This window comes from Phoca vitulina, unplaced genomic scaffold (assembly GCF_004348235.1).
Source record: "Phoca vitulina isolate PV1807 unplaced genomic scaffold, GSC_HSeal_1.0 scaffold86, whole genome shotgun sequence".
Classification (NCBI taxonomy): domain Eukaryota; kingdom Metazoa; phylum Chordata; class Mammalia; order Carnivora; family Phocidae; genus Phoca; species Phoca vitulina.
In genome coordinates, this window is record NW_022589789.1 from 27,483 (window position 1) to 46,385 (window position 18,903).

An 18,903-nucleotide genomic window follows, 5' to 3' on the forward strand; every position below is an offset into this window, starting at 1 on the left:
CTTTCCTTCAAAAAAAAGTAGTAATTAAAAGAGGGAACTCTAAAAATAAAGGTAGAAATTTTCTCTTGGCCCATCCTGCCCTTCTAAAAGTAGAGGAAAACTCATTTCATTAAAATGATAGTGCACAGAAAAGGATGTAAATTAACATCCATATAAATTTATTATATAAGAAAAAGAAAAGGAGCATAGTATCATCTCTATAGACAAAGTAGAAAATCATAGTTTTTTAAATGGTAAAAATTGTAACCTAATAAGTTTAGGTGATCAAAATAAATCAAGAAAATGTTAAAAGTTATGAATTTAAAAATAAATAAATAAATACAAAGAAAAACATCAATAATAATTAAAAAACCTTTTAAATGATCTGCTTGAAGAAAAGGACACTTAACAGCAAATTAAAAAATTAGTAACAAAATTAGAAAAGTACCAAGAATGCAACAAAAAAAATCAGAAATGACTAAACTAGAAATAACATGAAAACAAGTGACACAACAGATAATACCATAAGATATATGGTACCATAAGATATTTATATATATACCATAAAATATATATATATATGTATATATATGTAATACCATAAGATATATATATATATATGTATTTATAGGAACACTTTTCAAACTCAAGAGGGTTTGAGAAAGTGTTAGAGATAGAAGAAATATAAAGGTGCAACATGTGTCTCATAGGAGATCCTAGAGAAAAAAAACTAAAACAATAAGGACAAATTCTAGAAGTTGTAGTTTAATAAAACTGCCCAAAAATAAAAGACGACTTGAAAATGTACAGTGAAAGAACACACTGTATTCCTGGAAAAATTGACTACTAGAACTGACACTAAGAAATGATATAATAAAATAATAAAACTTTAGAGATAAAGACAAATATAATCATTTGGTGTTCAGGCAAAAAACAAACAAACAAAAACCTCACTAAGTCAGTTAAAAGTGAAAAATAATTATATTGTCATCATTCCTTTTAACAATAAAAATACTCATGGAAAGAAATAGTGTGTTTGTATTTTATATTTAGCCCACCTGTTCAGAAGTAACTGTTTTGAAATTGCAAATATCAGAGAATATTTTTCTTCTGGGTCCTTCCTGAGGAATCTACAAGTGGACAATTTTCAGAAAAATGACATGACTAGTAAGATAACAATATAACATCTGTTGGATTTTTTAAAAATAGTTGGTGTGTCAAAGAAGATTTTTCCTATTAAGCAAGCAAGGATTTCAAAGATGAGATGCAATGGAACTACATACATAAAGTAACAGAGTAACAAAGGAAAAGAACATCTTTTATTCGATCAATGAGAATGTGGCTATAGGAAACTGCTGAGGTGTTTGGTGCTGAGACAGCTGAGACAAGGCTATGAATGGAGCTTACAATATCCACCAAAAATAACAAAAAACAGGAGGAGTTAAGATGGCAGAGGAGTAGGGGACTCTAATTTCATCTGATCTCTGGAATTCAGCTAGATAGTTATCAAATCATTCTGAACACCTGTTAAATCAACTGGAGATCTGAGAAAAGAATTGTTGCAAATCTACAAATAGAAAAGCAATCACTTTTTTGGAGAGTAGGAGGTGCAGAGACATGAATCTGGGGCAATATACTGGAGGATATGAAGGAGCTTAGGGAGCCTGCTTAAGGAGACTACTGCAAAGTAGTATAAGTGGAGTGCAAAATTGGAACTTTTAGAAGTCTGCTACAGTGGAGGACATCCCTGGCTTAAAGGTGCTCAGGTGACAAAATGGGCCTTAATGCCAGGTGGGACAGCATGGTCTCAGGGTCCTCAGGGTCACAAAAAGAATGGGGGTGCTTGAGTGTGGCAGAATTCCCAGGCATTGTAGCAGGGAAGCTGGCTGAAAACAGTGAGTCTAGACACTGGCTTTCTGCTCAGTGTTGCCATAAACCACAAACTTGCACTGTCCTGCGACAAAGCCCCCTCCCTCTCCCAGGAGGAAAGGCCTGCTCCATGCTGCAGGAGTCTGTACAGTTTGGAGACTCATAACTGGGTTGTGTGGCTGAGATAAAAATGCTCTGTCATAAGCTGGGTGAACACAGAGTTAGGACAGAAACCAGGGAGACAAGAGTGGTTGACTTTCTGTGAGGGCTTACTGAAGAGTGGGGGGTGCAAACTTTCAGCTCCAGGGCTAGAGACAGGGCACACCATCTTTATCCCACTAAATGTGCTGAAAGCTTTCAGGGAGCAAAGCAGTGCCACATAGTGCAATCCAGAGCCATTTAAACTGAGCCCAGCACCTGGGCAAGGGGGGCGCAATTCCACCAGGGCAAGATCACATGAGAATCAGCAGAACAGGCCCCACCTCCAGAGGACTAGCAGGAACAACCAGCTAGTACCAACAACAGATCATAGAGAACTTCAAAATTTCAGCTCTTGGGGAAAACACTATATAGGTTTCGTGGTTTTTAAATTAATATTCTTTAGTGTTTCAGTTTTATTTTTATTCAGCTCTTTTCTTATATTTTCCATTTTTTATTCTTTCTTAAATTTGTATTTAAATTTGTTATATATGTATATATTTTATTTTTGGTTTCCTTTCATTGTATTTTATCTTATTTATATATATATATAAGATTTTTTCTTTCTTTCCTATTTTGGGATCTAGTTTCTTTTAATAAACAGACAGGATCTAGTTTATTGTTTTGTTCTGTTTTACTTCTTGTTTGATTTTTCAAATTTTGTTTTGTTTCTGTTTTTTGGGGTTTTTTTTGTTTGTAATTTTATGTTATTGTTGTTATATTTGTCTTTTCTCTCTCTTTCTTCTATTCTTTTCTGGACATAATCATGAGATGGAGAAACTCACCCCAAATCAAAAGAGGAGGCAGTACTCACTGCCAGGGATTTAATCAAGATGGATATAAGTAAGATGTTGGAACTAGAATTCAAAACACTGATTATAAAGATACTAGCTGGGCTTAAAAAACCATTGAAGACACTAGAGATTCCCTTACAGTAGAAATAAAAGAACTAAAATCTAATCAAGCAAAAATAAAAAATGTTATTACTGAGATGCAGTGAAAAATGGAGGCTCTAACAGCGAGAATAAATGAGGCAGAAGAAAAACTCAGTGATATAGAAGACAAAATGATGGAAAATAAGAAAGCTAAGAAGAAGAGAGAAAAACAACTACTGGATCACAAAGGGAGACTTCAAGAACTAAACAATACCATAAAGCAAAATAATATCTGGAAAATAGGGGTCCCAGAAGATGAAGAGAGTGAAAGGGTCAGAGGTTTATTTGAACAAATTGTAGTTGAAAACTTCCCTAATCTGGGGAAGGAAACAAACATTCAAGTCCAGGAGGCGCAGAGAACTCCCTTCAAAAAACAAAAAATAGGTCAACACCTTGATATATAATACTGAAGCTTGCAAACTTCAAAGATAAAGAGAAAATCCTGAAATAGCTCAGGACAAGAGCTCCATAAACTACAAGGATAGACACATAAGGCTGTCAGTAGACTTGTCCACAGAGATCTGGCAGGCCAGAAAGGACTGGCATGATATATTCAATGTGCTACATAGGAAAAATATGCAGCCAGGAATACTTTATTCAGCAAGGTTGTCATTCAGAATAGAAGGAGAGATAAAGAACTTCCAGGACAAACAGAAACTAAAAGAACTTGTGATCACTAAACCAGCCCTGCATATAATATTAGAGGGGTTCCTTTGAGTGAAAAGAGAGCCCAAAAGTAACAAAGACCAGAAAGGAACAGAGACAATCTACAGAAACAGTGACTTTACAGGTAATAAAATGGCACTAAATTCATATCTTTCAATAATTACTCTGAATGTAAATGGGCTAAATGCTCCAATCAAAAGACACAGTGTATCAGATTGAATAAAAAAAAAAGACCCACTGATATGCTGTCTACAAGAGACTCATTTTAGACTCAAAGTCACCTCCAAATTCAGAGTGAGGGGATGGAGACCATTTATCATGTTAATGAACTTCAGAAGAAAGCTGGAATAGCCATATTTATATCAAACTAGATTTTAAACTAAGGACTGTATAAGAGATGAAGAAGGACACTATATCATAAAAGAGGTTCTATCCAACAAGAAGATTGAACAATTGTAAATATTTATGCCCCTAATGTGGCAGCAGGCAATTATATAAACCAGTTAATCACAAAATTAAAGAAGCACATTGATAGTAATACAATGGTAGTAGGGAAATTTAACAGCTCACTCACAGCAATGGACTGACCATCTAAGCAGAAGATCAACAAGGAAACAAGGGCTTTGAATGACACACTGGACCAGAAGGACTTCACAGATGTATTCAGGGCATTTCATCCTAAAGCAACAGAACACACATTCTTCTTGAGTGTACATGGAACATTCTCCAGAAGAAATCACATACTGAGTCATAAATCAGGTGAGACTGAAATTATTCTATGCATGTTTTCAGACCACAACACTTTAAAACTTGAACTCAATCACAAGAGAAAATTTTGAAGGAACACAAATGCATGGAAGTTAAAGAGCATTCTACTAAAGAATGAATGCGTCAAACAGGAAATTAAAAAAGAATTAAAAAAAAAAAACATGGAAGCAAATGAAAATGTAAGTATGGCAGTTCAGAACCTTGGGATGCAGCAAAGGTGGTCCTAAGAGGGAACTATATAACAATAAGGCCCTTCTCAAGAAACGAGAAGAGTCAAATACACAACCTAACCTTACACCTAAAGGAGCTGGAGAAAGAACAGCAAATAAAGCCTAAATCCAGCAGAAGAAGAGTAATAATAAAGATAAGAGTAGAAACCAATGATTTAGAAATTAAAAAAAAGAACAGATACAATGAAACTAGGATATAGTTCTTTGAAAGAATTAACAAAATCAATAAACCCTTAGCCAGACTTATCAAAAAGAAAAGAGAAAGGACCCAAATAAATAAAATCATAAATGAAAGAGGACAGATCACAACCAACACTGAAGGAATAAAAACAATTATAAGAGAACATTATGAGCAATTATAAGCCAAAAAATTAGGCAATCTGAAAGAAATAGTTGCATTCTTAGAAACATATAAACTACCAAAACTGACACAGAGAGAAATAGAAAACCTGAACAGACCTCTAACTAGCAAAGAAATTGAATCAGTAATCAAGAATCTCCCAACAAACAAGAGTCCAGAGCCAAATGGCCTCCCAGCAGGATTCTACCAAACATTTAAAGAAGCATTAATACCTATTCTTTTGAAGTTATTTCAAAAAATAAAAATGGAAGGAAAACTTCCAAATTCATTCTATTAAGCCAGCATTACCATGATCCCCAAACCAAAGACCCTGCTAAAAAAGGAGAATTACAGACCAATATTCCTGATGAACACGGATGTAAAAATTCTCACCAAGTTATTAGCTAATAGCATCCAACAGTACATTAAAGGGTTATTCACCATGATGAAGTGGGATTTATTCCCTGTCTGCAAAGGTGGTTCAACATCCACAAATCAATCAATGTGGTACACCATATTGATAAAAGAAAGAACAAGAGCCATATGATCCTCTCATAGATGCAGAAAAACCATTTGACAAAATACAGCAGCCTTTCTTGTTAAAAACTCTCTGTGGTGTAGGGATAGAGGGAACAGACTTCTGTATCTTAAAAACCACACACAAAAAAGCCCCACAGTGAATATCATCCTCAACAGGAAAAAAAAGACCTTTTCCCCTAGGGTCAGGAACAAGACAGGGATGTCCACTCTCACCACTGTTGTTCAACATAGTCTTGGAAACCCTAGCCTCAGCAAGCAGACAATGAAAAGAAATAAAAGACATTTAAATTAGCAAAGAAGTCAAATTTTCACCCTTCACAGATGACGTGATACTCTATGTTGAAAATGCAAAAGACTCCACCAAAAAACTGTTAGAACCTATACAGGAATTCAGCAAAGTGGCAGGATATAAAATCAATGCACAGAAGACAGTTGCATTTCTATACACTAACAATGAGGCAGAAGAAAGAAATGAAGGAATCGATCCCATTTACAATTGCACCCAAAACCATAAGATAGCTAAGAATAAACCTAACCAAAGAGACAACGTATCTGTACAACAAAATCTATTGAAAACTTATGAAAGAAATTGAGGATGACACAAAGAAATGGAAAAACATTCCATGCTCATGGATAGGAAGAACAAATATTGTGAAGATGTCTATCCTACCCAAAGCAATCTACACATTCAAAGCAATCCTTATCAAAATATCATCATCATTTTTCACAGAGCTGGAACAAACAATTCTAAAATTTGTATGGAACCAGAAAAGACCTCGAATAGCAAAGGAATGTTGAAAAAGAAAACCAAAGCTTGAGGCATTACAATTCCGGACTTCAAGCTTTATTACAAAACTGCAATCATCAAGACAATATGGTACTGGCACAAAAACAGACACATAGATCAATGGAACAGAACAGAGAACACAGAAATGGAACCTAACTCTATGGTCTATTAATCTTCAACAAAGCAGGAAAAAATATCCAATGGAAAAAAAGTGTCTCTTCAACAAATGGTGTTGGGAAAATTGGACAGCCATATGCAAAAAAATGAAATGGGACTGTTTTCTGACACCATACACAAAAATAAACTCAAGATGAAAGACCTAAATATGAAACAGGAATCCATCAAAACCCTAGAGGAGAACACAGCAGCAACCTCTTTGACCTCGACCACAGCAACATTTTGGTAGAAACTTTTCTAAAGGCAAGGGAAACAAAACCAAAATGAACTCTTGGACTCCATCAAGATAAGAAGCTTTTTCACAGCAAAGGAAACAATCAACACAACCACATTGCAACCTACAGAATGGGAGAACATATTTGCAAATGACTTATCAAATAAAGAGTTAGTATCCAAAATCTGTAAAAGACTTATCAAACTCAACACCCAAAAACCAAAAAAAATCTAGTCAAGAAATGGGCAGAAGACATGAACAGACATTTCTCCAAAGAAGACATACAAATGGCCAAACAGACACATGAAAAAATGCTCAATATCGCCTGGCATTAGGAAAATACAAATCAAAACCACAATGAAATACCACCTGACACTGGTTAGAATGGCTAAAATTAACAAGTCAGGAAACAACAGAATTTGGTGAAGATGTGGAGAACCCTCTTACACTGTTGGTAGGAAGGCAACCTGGAGCAGCCCCTCTGGAAAACAGTATGGAGGATGCTCAAAAAGTTAAAAAATAGAGCTAACACACAACCCTACAATTGTACTACTAGGTACTTACCCAAAGGATACAAACATAGTGATTTGAACAGGCACATACACCCCAATGTTTATAGCAGCAATGTCCACAATAGTCAAAATATGGAAAGAACCCATATGTCCATCAACACATGAATGGATAAAGATGTGGTATAGTGACGAATCACTAAATTCTACCTCTGAAACTAATAATACACTATATGTTAATTAAATTGAATTTAAATTAAAAAAATTTAAAAACAAAAAACAAAAAAAACAAACCAAAACAAAATATATATAGATGTGGTATAAATGATTTTTTCATGTGTCTGTTTGGCCATTTGTATGTCTTCTTTGGAGAAATGTCTGTTCATGTCTTCTGCCCATTTCTTGACTAGATTTTTTTTTGTTTTTTGGGTGTTAAGTTTGATAAGTCTTTTACAGATTTTGGATACTAGCTCTTTATTTGATAAGTCATTTGCAAATATCTTCTCCCATTCTGTAGGTTGCAATGTGGTTGTGTTGATTGTTTCCTTTGCTGTGAAAAGGCTTCTTGATGAAGTCCAAGAGTTCATTTTGCTTTTGTTTCCCTTGCCTTTAGAGAAGTTTCTACCAAAACGTTGCTGTCGCTGAGGTCAAACAGGTTGCTGCTGTGTTCTCCTGGATTCACAATGGAATATTCTCAGCCATCAAAAAGAATGAAATCTTGGCATTTGCAATGATGTAGATTGAACTAGAATGTATTATGCTAAGCTTAGGTAATTAAAGGGTATTATGCTAAACCAAATAATTCAGTCAAAGAAAGATAAATATCAGATGATTTCACTCATATGTGGAATTATAGAAACAAACTGATGAACATGGGGGAAGGGAGGGGAAAATAAAATTAAGATGAAATCAGAGAGGAAGACAAACCTTAAGAGACTCTTATGTATAGGAAATAAACTGAGGGTTGCTGGAGGGGAGAGGGGTGCATGGATGGGGTAATTCAGTGATGGGCAATATGGAGGGCATTTGATGTAATTAGCAGTGGGTTTATATGCAACTGATGAATCACTAAATTCTACCTCTGAAACTAATAATACACCATATGTTAATTAAATTTAATTTAAATTAAAAAATTAAAAAACAAAAAACAAAAAAAACAAAACAAAACAAAACAAAAAAACCCAAAAATCCCAATATCCACCCAAAATTTTCAGAATGTTTCAGAGCATGGCTGCTTAATCTGTGGTCATCTTTTCAGAATTATTTTTACAATAGCATTAGTGTTTATTTCCACTAATGCTAATGATTTCCAAACCTGTTATGCAAGGTTATACCTTTCTCTTAAACTCCATATCCACACATCCCAAATCTTTAAAAACTTCTCCACAGCAATCTCTCACAGCTGTCTCAAACACAATATATTTTAACTTAATTTATTTTCATATCTTGTCCAATGTTCATTTTCTTCCCAAATCTGCTTCTTTCCTATTTTTTAAAAATCAGGCAATATATATATATATATATGTATATACATATATATACATATATATACATATATACGTAATATATAACATATACATATATGTATATACATATATATACATATATATACATAAATATATACATATACATATATATACATATATATATAACAGAAACCTGTTAAAGTTTCAAGAAAGCTTTCTTGTCATCCTTAAAATCTATTTTTTCCCTCCCTGAATTATTTTCTACATTACAACAATAAGTCTCCCTCCTAGTTTTGTCATTGTCAACAAGCCTCTAGAATGATCCTTCTGGAATTAAATGTGATCCTGCATTCCTCTACTTAAGGGTATTTAAATATTCCCCACTACGGGACAAAGCTGATACCTTATTTTAGTAATATAAACCATAAAACAGCTCTTTACACAGGGGAAGGAAAAGATGGCGGAGGAGTAGGGACCCTACTCCAACTGGTTCCCAGAATTGAGCTGGATATCTACCAGACAACTCTGAATACCCATGAAATCAGCCTGAGATGTAAGAAGATATATCTGGATCTCTACAAACAGAATATCGCAAGTGGTTGCTTTCAAGGTATGAAGCAGGGAGCTGTGATTCTGTGGGCAAATATTGGAAGACAAATGGAGGGGGAGGGAGCTGTGAGGATCCTACACTGGTGAGCGACAGCCTCCCATGCTGGGGACCAGGCACAGACTCGCTGAACAGTAGCAGCGGGGAAAGGACTTTAGGGCAGCCCCCCAGACTGAAACCTGGAGTGGTGGGGCCTTGGGTGCAAACTGGGAGCAGCTGGTGGTTTTAGAAGCACAAAGGGCAGAGACGTGCCCTGACCTGGAGGAGAGGACTGGGAGCCCTGCTGAGGGGCGTACAACCCAGGACACTGGAGTTTATAGCAGCACAGAGAGAAACGGAGATAGTATGGCCTAGAGAGCTCACTGAAGAACAGACTGCAATCTCTCTGTTCTGAGGCAGAGGGTTGGAAATGATTTCTTCTGCTCTGACTCTCAGAAGAGATGTGGAAAGCCACCAGGGAAAACTGTCAGAGAAAGCCGCCAGAGAACAAAAACCCCAAAAAACCGGTTTTCACTGAGCCAATCCCCACCCCCCCACAGGCGGCAGTGCAACTCTGCTCAAACAGGGTTGCCTGAGTAACAGTGCCACAGACCCCTCCCCCAGAAGACAGGCTGGGAGAACAAGAGGCCAACAAGCCTAAGTACCCTATAAAACAGGTGCATCTTGCTTGGGTTGTGGTCAATAATTTGCACTCTGTACATTCCTTCAATCACCCCTCAACAGAATGACTAGGAGGATGAACTCCCAAAATAGGAAAGACTCAGAGACTGTGACTTCTGCCACAGATTTACAGATGGATACAGATATAACCAAGATGTTGGAAATGAAATTCAGCGTAGCAGTTGTGAAGACAATAGCTAGAATGGAGAAATCGATTAATGGCAACACAGAGTCTCTAAGGGCAGAAATGAAAGCTGAACTGGCAAAACTTAAAAGTGCTATCAGTGAGAGTCAATCTAATCTAGATAATCTAACAGCTAGGGTAAGTAAGGCAGAAGAACGAATTAGTGACCTAGAAGACCAACTAATAGACAAGAAGGTAAAAGAGGAGGACAGGGAAAAAAACCTGAAAATCCATGAAAACAGAATCAGAGAAATAAGTGACACCATGAAACGTTCCAATGTCAGAAGTATTTGGATCCCTGAAGGGATGGAGAGAGAGAGAGAGAGAACTAGAAGATATATTTGAACAAATCATAGCTGAGAACTTCCCTAATCTGGGGAATGAAATAAATATTTTTGTCCTAGAGGCAGAGAGGACCCCTCCCAAGATCAAGAAAACAGGCCAACACCCCGGGATGTAATAGTAAAACTCACAAATCTTAGAACCAAGGAAACAATCCCTATAAAACAGGTGCATCTTGGTTGGGTTGTGGTCAATAATTTGGACTCTATATGTTCCCTCAACCACCCCTCAACAGAATGACTAGGAGGAGGAACCCCAAAATAAGAAAGACTCACAGACTGTGACTACTTCTGACACAGATTTACAAATGGATACAGATATAACCAAGATGTTGGAGATGGAATTCAGGGTAGCAATTGTGAAGACAATAGCTAGAATGGAAAAATCCATTAATGGCAACATAGAGTCTCTAAGGGCAGAAATGAAAGGTGAATTGGCAGAACTTGAAAATGCTAGGTAATCTAACAACTAGGGTAAACGAGGCAGAAGAACAAATTAGTGATCTAGAAGACCAATTAATAGATAAGAAGGTAAAAGAGGAGGCCAGGGGAAAAAAACTCAAAATCCATGAAAACAGACTCAGAGAAATAAGTGACACCCTGAAACGTTCCAATTTCAGAATTATTGGGATCCCTGAGGAGTGGAGAGAGAGAGAGAGAGAGGACCAGAAGATATATTTGAGCAAATCGTAGCTGAGAATGTCCCTAATTTGGGGAATGAAACAAACATTCGTGTCCTAGAGGCAGAGAGAAACCTTCCCAAGATCAAGGAAAACAGGCCAATACCCTGCCATGTAATAGTAAAACTTGCAAATCTTAGAACCAAGGAAACCATCTTAAGGGCAGTTAGGTGGAAGAGATTCCTTACGGACAGAGGGAGGAACATCAGAATAACATCAGACCTATCCACAGAGACCTGGCAAGCCAGAAAGGGCTGGCAAGACATATTCAGGGTACTAAACGAGAAGAACACGCAGCCAAGAATACTTTATCTAGTAAGGCTGTCATTTAGAATGGATGGAGAGATGCAGAGCTGTATATATCTATGAGATCCATCTGGTTCAGTGTGTCATTCAAAGCTCTGAAAGAATATGTGACCACTATGCCAGCCCTGCAAGAAATATTAAGGGGGGTTCTATAAAAGGAGAAAGACCCCAGGAGTCATATAAAATAGAAATTTACAGGGACAATCTATAGAAACAAGGACTTCCCAGGCAACATGATGATAATAAATTCATATCTTTCAATAATATCTCTCAATGTGAATGGTGTAAATGTTCCCATAAAACAGCACAGGGTGGCAGGTTGGATAGAAGGACAGGACCCATCCATATGCTGTCTACAAGAGAATCATTTTAAACCTAAAGATACATCCAGACTGAAAGTGAAGGGATGGAGATCCACCTTCCATGCCAACGGACCTCAAAAGAAAGCTGGGGTAGCAATTCTTATATCAGACAAATTAGATTTTAAACTAAAGACTGTAGTTAGAGACACAGAAGGACACTATATCATTCTTAAAGGGTCTATCCAACAAGAAGATCTAACAATTGTGAATATCTATGCCCCCAACATGGGAGCAGCCATCTACATAAGCCAACTGTTAACCAAAATAGATTGATAATAATATGTTAATTGTAGGAGACCTCAATACTCCACTCTCAGCAATAGACAGATCATCTAAGCCGAAAATCAACAAAAAAAAAAAACAAGAACTTTGAATGACACACGGGCCCAGATGGACCTCATTGATATACACAGAACATTCCACCCTAAAACAACAGAATACTCATTCTTCTCGAGTGCACATGGAACTTTCTCCAGAATAGGCCACATACTGGGTCACAAATTAGGTCTCAACTGATACCAAAAGGCTGAGATTATTCCCTGCATATTCTCAGACCATAATGCTTTAAAACTGGAACTCAATCACAAGAAAAAATTTGGAAGAATTTCAAACACTTGGAAGCTAAAGACCACTCTGCACAAGTATATTTGGGTCAACCAGGAAATCCAAGAAGAACTTAAACAATGCATGGAAACCAATGAGAATGAAAACACATCAGTCCAAAACCTATGGGGTACTGCAAAGGTGGCCTTAAGGAGGAAATACATAGCCATCAAGCCTCACTCAAAAAAACCAGAAAAATCCCAAATTCACCAACTAACTTTACACCTTAAAGAACTAGAGAAAAGCAACAATCGATGCCTAAGCCATGCATTAAAAGAGAAATAAGATTAGAACAGAGATCAATGAATTAGAAATCAGAAACACAGTAGATCAGATCAAAGAAACTAGAAGTTGGTTCTTTGAAAGAATTAAGATCGGTAAACCACTGGCCAGACTTATCTAAAAGAAAAGAGAAAGGACCCAAATTAATAAAATTATGAATGAAAGGGGAGAGATCATGACTAACACCAAGGAAATAGAAACAATTCTTAGAAATTATTATCAACAACTATATGCCAATAAATTAAGCAACCTGGAAGAAATGGATGCCTTCCTGGAAACCTATAAACTGCCAAGACTGAAATAGGAAGAATTTGACAACCTGAATAGGTCAATAACCAGTAACAAGATGGAAGCAATGATCAAAACCTACCAAAAAACAAGAGTCCAGGGCCTGATGGATTCCCTGGGGAATTCTACCAAATATTCAAAGAAGAAAATAATACCTATTCTTCTGAAGCTGTTTCAAAAAATGAAACAGAAGGAAAGCTTCCAGATTCATTCTATGAGGCCAGCATTACCTTAATCCCCAAACCAGGCAAAGACCCCATCAAAAAGAAGAATTTCAGACTGATATCCCTGATGAATATGGATTCCAAAATCCTCAACTAAATCCTAGCTAATAGGATCCAACAATACATTAAAAGGAACATCCACCACGATCAAGTGGGATTTGTCCCCGGGATGCAAGGGTGGTTCAACATTCGCAAATTAATCAATGTGATAGAACACATTAATAAGAGGAGAGAGAAGAACCATATGGTCCTCTCAATTGATGCAGAAAAAGCATTTGACAAAATACAACTTCCTTTCCTGATTAAAATTCTTCAAAGTATAGGGATAGAAGGAATATTCTTCAAGTTCATAAAATCCATCTTGAAAAACCCACAGCGAATATCATCCTCAATGGGGAAAACATGAGATCCTTTCCCTTAAGATCAGGAACACGTCAAGGATGGCCACTCTCGCCACTACTGTTCAACATAGTACTAGAAGTTCTAGTGACAGCAATCAGACAACAAAAAGGAATAAAATGTATTCAAATTGGCAAAGAAGAGGTCAAACTCTCTTTGCAGATGACATGATACTTTGTGTAAAACCCAAAAAACTCCACCCCCAAATTACTAGAACTCATACAGCAATTCAGTAATGTGGCAGGATACAAAATCAATGCACAGAAATCAGTTGCTTTCTTACACACTAACAATGCAATTCTAGAAAGAAATTAGAAAAACAATTCCATTTACAATAGCACTAAATCCATAAGATACCTTGTAAAAAACCTAACCAAAGAGGTCAATATCTATACTCTAGGAACTACAGAACAGTCATTAAAGAAACTGAAGAAGACACAAAAAGATGGAAAAACATTCCATGCTCATGGATCGGAAGAATAAACATTGTTAACATGTCTATGCTATCCAGAGCAATCTATACCTTCAATGCCATCCCGACCAAAATTCCGATGACATTTTCCAAAGTGCTGGAACAAACAATCCTAAAATTTCTATGGAATCAGAAAAGACCCCGAATCGCCAAGGAGATGTTGAAAAAGAAAAACAAAGCTGGGGGCATCACGTTGCCCAATTTCAAGCTATATTACAAAGCAGTGGTCACCAAGACAACATTGTACTGGCACAAAAACAGACATATAGACTAATGGAACAGAATAGAGAGCCCAGATATGGACCCTCAACTCTATGGTCCAATAATCTTTGATAAAGCAGGAAAAAATATGCAATGGAAAAAAAGATAGTCTCTTCAATAAATGGCGCTGGGAAAATTGGACAGCTATATACAGAAGAATGAAACTGGACCATTCTCTAACACCATACACAAAGATAAACTCAAAATGGATGGAAGACCTCAATGTGAGACAGGAATCCATCAAAACCCTAGAGGAAAACATAGGCAGTAGCCTCTTTGACATCGGCCACAGCAACTTCTTTGAAGATACATCTCCAAAGGCAAGTGAAACAAAAGCAAAAATGAACTTTTGGGACTTCATCAAGATAAAAAGCTTCTGCACAGCAAAGGAAACAGTCAACAAAACAAAGAGACAACCCACAGAATGGGAGAAGATATTTGCAAATGACACTACAGATGAAGGGCTGGTATCCAAGATCTATAAAGAACTTCTCAAACTCAACACCCAAAAAACAAATAATCAAGTCAAAAAATGGGCAGAAGACATGAACAGACACTTCTCAAAAGACATACAAATGGCTAACAGACACATGAAAAAATATTCAACATCATTAGCCATCAGGAAAATTAAAATCAAAACCACATTGAGATACCACCTTACACCAGTTAAAATGGCAAAAATTGACAAGGCAAGAAATAACAAATGTTGAAGAGTTTGTGAAGAAAGGGAAACCCTCTTACACTGTTGGTGGGAATGCATGTTGGTATAGCTACTTTGGAAAACAGTGTGGAGGTGCCTCAAAAAGTTAAAAATAGAGCTACCCTATGACCCAGCAATTGCACTCTTGGGTATTTACCCCAAAGACACAGATGTAGTGAAATGAATGGCCATATGCACCCCAATGTTCATAGCAGCAATGTCCACAATAGCCAAACTATAGAAGGAGCTGAGGTGTCCTTCAACAGAACGGATAAAGAAGATGTGGCCCATATATACAATGGAATATTACTCAGCCATCAGAAAGGATGAATACCCAACTTTTGCATCAACATGGATGGGACTGGAGGAGATTATGCTAAGTGAAATAAGTCAAGCAGAGAAAGTCAATTATCATATGGTTTCACTTATTTGTGGAACATAAGGAATAGCATGGAGGACATTAGGAGAAGGAAGGGGAAAATGAAGGGTGGGAAATCAGAGGGGGAGACGAATCATGAGATACTATGGACTCTGAGAAACAAACTGAGGGTTCTAGAGGGGAGGGGGGTGGGAGGATGGGTTAGCCTGGTGATGGGTATTGAGGAGGGCACGTTCTGCATGGAGCACTGGGTGTTATGCACAAACAATGAATCATGGAACACTACATCTAAAACTAATGATGTAATGTATGGGGATTAACATAACAATAAAAAAAATAAAAAAAAAATAAAGGCTCAGTAGATTCAGATGAAAAAAAAAAAAATAAACAACCAGAGTTGAAACAGGAAGAAATAGAAAACTCGAACAAACTGATAACCAGCAAATAAATTGAATCAGTAGCAAAGAACTCCCAATAAACAAAATTCCAGGGCCAGGTGGTTTCACAGATAAATTCTCCCAAACATTTAAAGAAGAGTTAATAGTATTCTCCTCAAACTATTCCAAAAAATAGAAAAGGAAGGAAAACTTCCAAATTCATTTTATGAGGCCAACATGACTCTGATACCAAAATCAGATAAAGGCACCACCATAAAAGAGAACTACAGGACAATATCCTTGATGAACATGGATGCAAAAATTCTCAACAAAATACTGGCAAATTGAATCTAACACTACATTAAAAGAATCACTCACCAGGATCAAGCACCTGGTCTGCATGTTTGGTTCAATATTTGCAAATCAATCAATGTGATACACCACATTAATAAAAGAAAGGATAAGAACCATATGATCCTTTCAATAGCTGCAGAAAAAGTATTTGATAAAGTACAACATCCATTCATGATAAAAACCCTCAACAAAATAGGGTTAGAGGGCACATACTTCAACATATATGGCCATATATGAAAAACTCACAGCTAATATCATCCTCAATGGGGAAAAACTGAGACCTTTTCCTCAGGAACAAGACATGGATGTGCCCTCTCACCACTTCTATTTAACAAATTACTGGAAGTCTTAGACACAGTGATCAGAAAACAAAAATAAATAAAAGTCATCCAAATCAGGAAAGAAATAATTAAACTTTCACTATTTGCAGATGGCATGATACTTTATATAGATAACCCAAAAAACTCCACAAAAAATTGCTAGAACTGATGCATAAATTCAGTAAAGTGACAGGATACAAAATCAATGTAGAGATATGTTACATTTCTATACACTAATAATGAAGTAGCAGAAAGAGAAATCAAGGAATCAATCCCATTACAATTGTACCAAAACCATAAGATACCTAGGAATAAACCCAAAGTGGTGAAAGACCTGTACTCTGAAAACTATAAAACACTGATTAAAAAAAATTGATTATGACACAAAGAAATGGAAAATCATTCCATGCTCATGGATTGGAAGGAAAATTATTGTTAAAATGTCTATATTACCCAAAGAAATCTGTAGATTTAATTCAGTCCCTATCAGAATACCACCAGCACTTTTCACAGAGTTAGAACAATCCTAAAGTGTATATGGAACTGCAAAACACCCCAAATAACCAAAGCAATCTTGAAAAAGCAAAGCTGGAGGCATCACAGTTCTGGACTTCAAGCTATATTACAAAGCTGCAATCATCAAGACAGTGTGGTACTGTCACAAAAAACAAACATAGATCAATGGAGTATAATAGGAAACCCAGAAAGGAACCTATAAGTATATGGTCAAGTACTCTTCAACAAAGCAGGAAAGAATATCCATGGAAAAAAGATAGTCTCTTCAACAAATGGTGTTCAGAAAACTGGACAGCAACATGCAGAAGAATAAACTGGGTCACTTTTGTATGCTGTATGAAAAATAAAGTCAAAAGAGATGAAAGACCTAAATGTGAGGCAAGAAATCATCAAAATCCTAGAGGAGAACACAGTCAGCAAGTTCTTTGACATCAGCCATAGCAACTTCTTACTAGACACGTCACCACAGGCAAGAGAAACAAAAGCAAAAATGAACTATTGAGACTTCATCAAGATAAAAAGCTTCTACATAGCAAAGGAAACAATCAACAACACTAAAAGGCAGCCTATGGAATGGGAGAAGATATTTGCAATGGACATGTCTGATAAGGCTCCAAAATCTATAAAGAACTTATCAAACTCAACACCCAAAAAACAAATAATCCAGCTAAGAAATGAGCAGAAGACAGAGACTTCCAAATGGCTAACAGACACATGAAAAAATGTTCAACGTCAGGGGCGCCTGGGTGGCTCAGTCGTTAAGCGTCTGCCTTCAGCTCAGGTCATGATCCCAGGGTCCTGGGATCAAGCCCCGCATCAGGCTCCCTGCTCTGTGGGAAGCCTGCTTCTCCCTCTCCCACTCCCCCTGCTTGTGTTCCCTCTCTCGCTGTGTCTCTCTCTGTCAAATAAATAAATAAAATCTTAAAAAAAATCACCTTAAACCCACCTTTAAAAAAAAATGTTCAACATCAGTCATCATCAGAGAAATAGAAATAGATTCCACAATGAGATATCACCTCACACCAGCCAGAATGGCTCAAATTAACAACACAGGAAACAACAGATGTTGGCAAGGATGTGGAGGAGGAACCCTCTTACACTGTTGGTGGGAATGGAAACTGGTGCAACCACTCTGGAAAACAGTATGGAGATGCTTCAAAAAGTTAAAAATAGAACTACCTTACAATCCAGCAATTGCACTACTAGGTATTTACCCAAAGGAAACAAAAATACTGATTCAGAGAGACACATGCACCCCAATATTTATAGCAGCATTATCAACAATAGCAAAATTATAGAAAGAGCCCAAATGTCCATCAACTGATGAATGGATAAAGAAGAGGTGGCATATATATAAAGTGGAATATTACTCAGCCTTAAAAAGGAATGAAATATTGCCATTTGCAACAACATGGATTGAGCTAGAGAGTATTATGCTAAGTGAAATAGTCAATCAGAGAAAGACAAATACTATATAATTTCATTCATATGTGGGATTTAAGATACAAACGAATGTAGAATGAAAAAAAAGAGAGAGGCAAACCATAAAACATACTATTAACTCTAGAGAAAAAACAGGGTTCCTGGAGGGGAGGTGGTCAGGGGGATGGCTTAAATGGGTGAGGAGTATTAAGGAGGCAAACCATAAAACATATTAACTATAGAGATGAGGGTTGCTGGAAGGGAGGTGGTCAGGGGGATGGCTTAAATGGGTGAAGAGTATTAAGGAGAATGTTGTGATGGGTGAGGAGTATTAAGGAAGATGCTGTTATGAGTACTAGGTGTTGTATATAAGTGATGAATCACTAAATTCTACACCTAAAACTCATATTACACTGTATATTAACTAACTTGAATTTAAATAAAACCTTGAAAAAAGAAATAAAAGAGCATGTGGTATACATATCCAG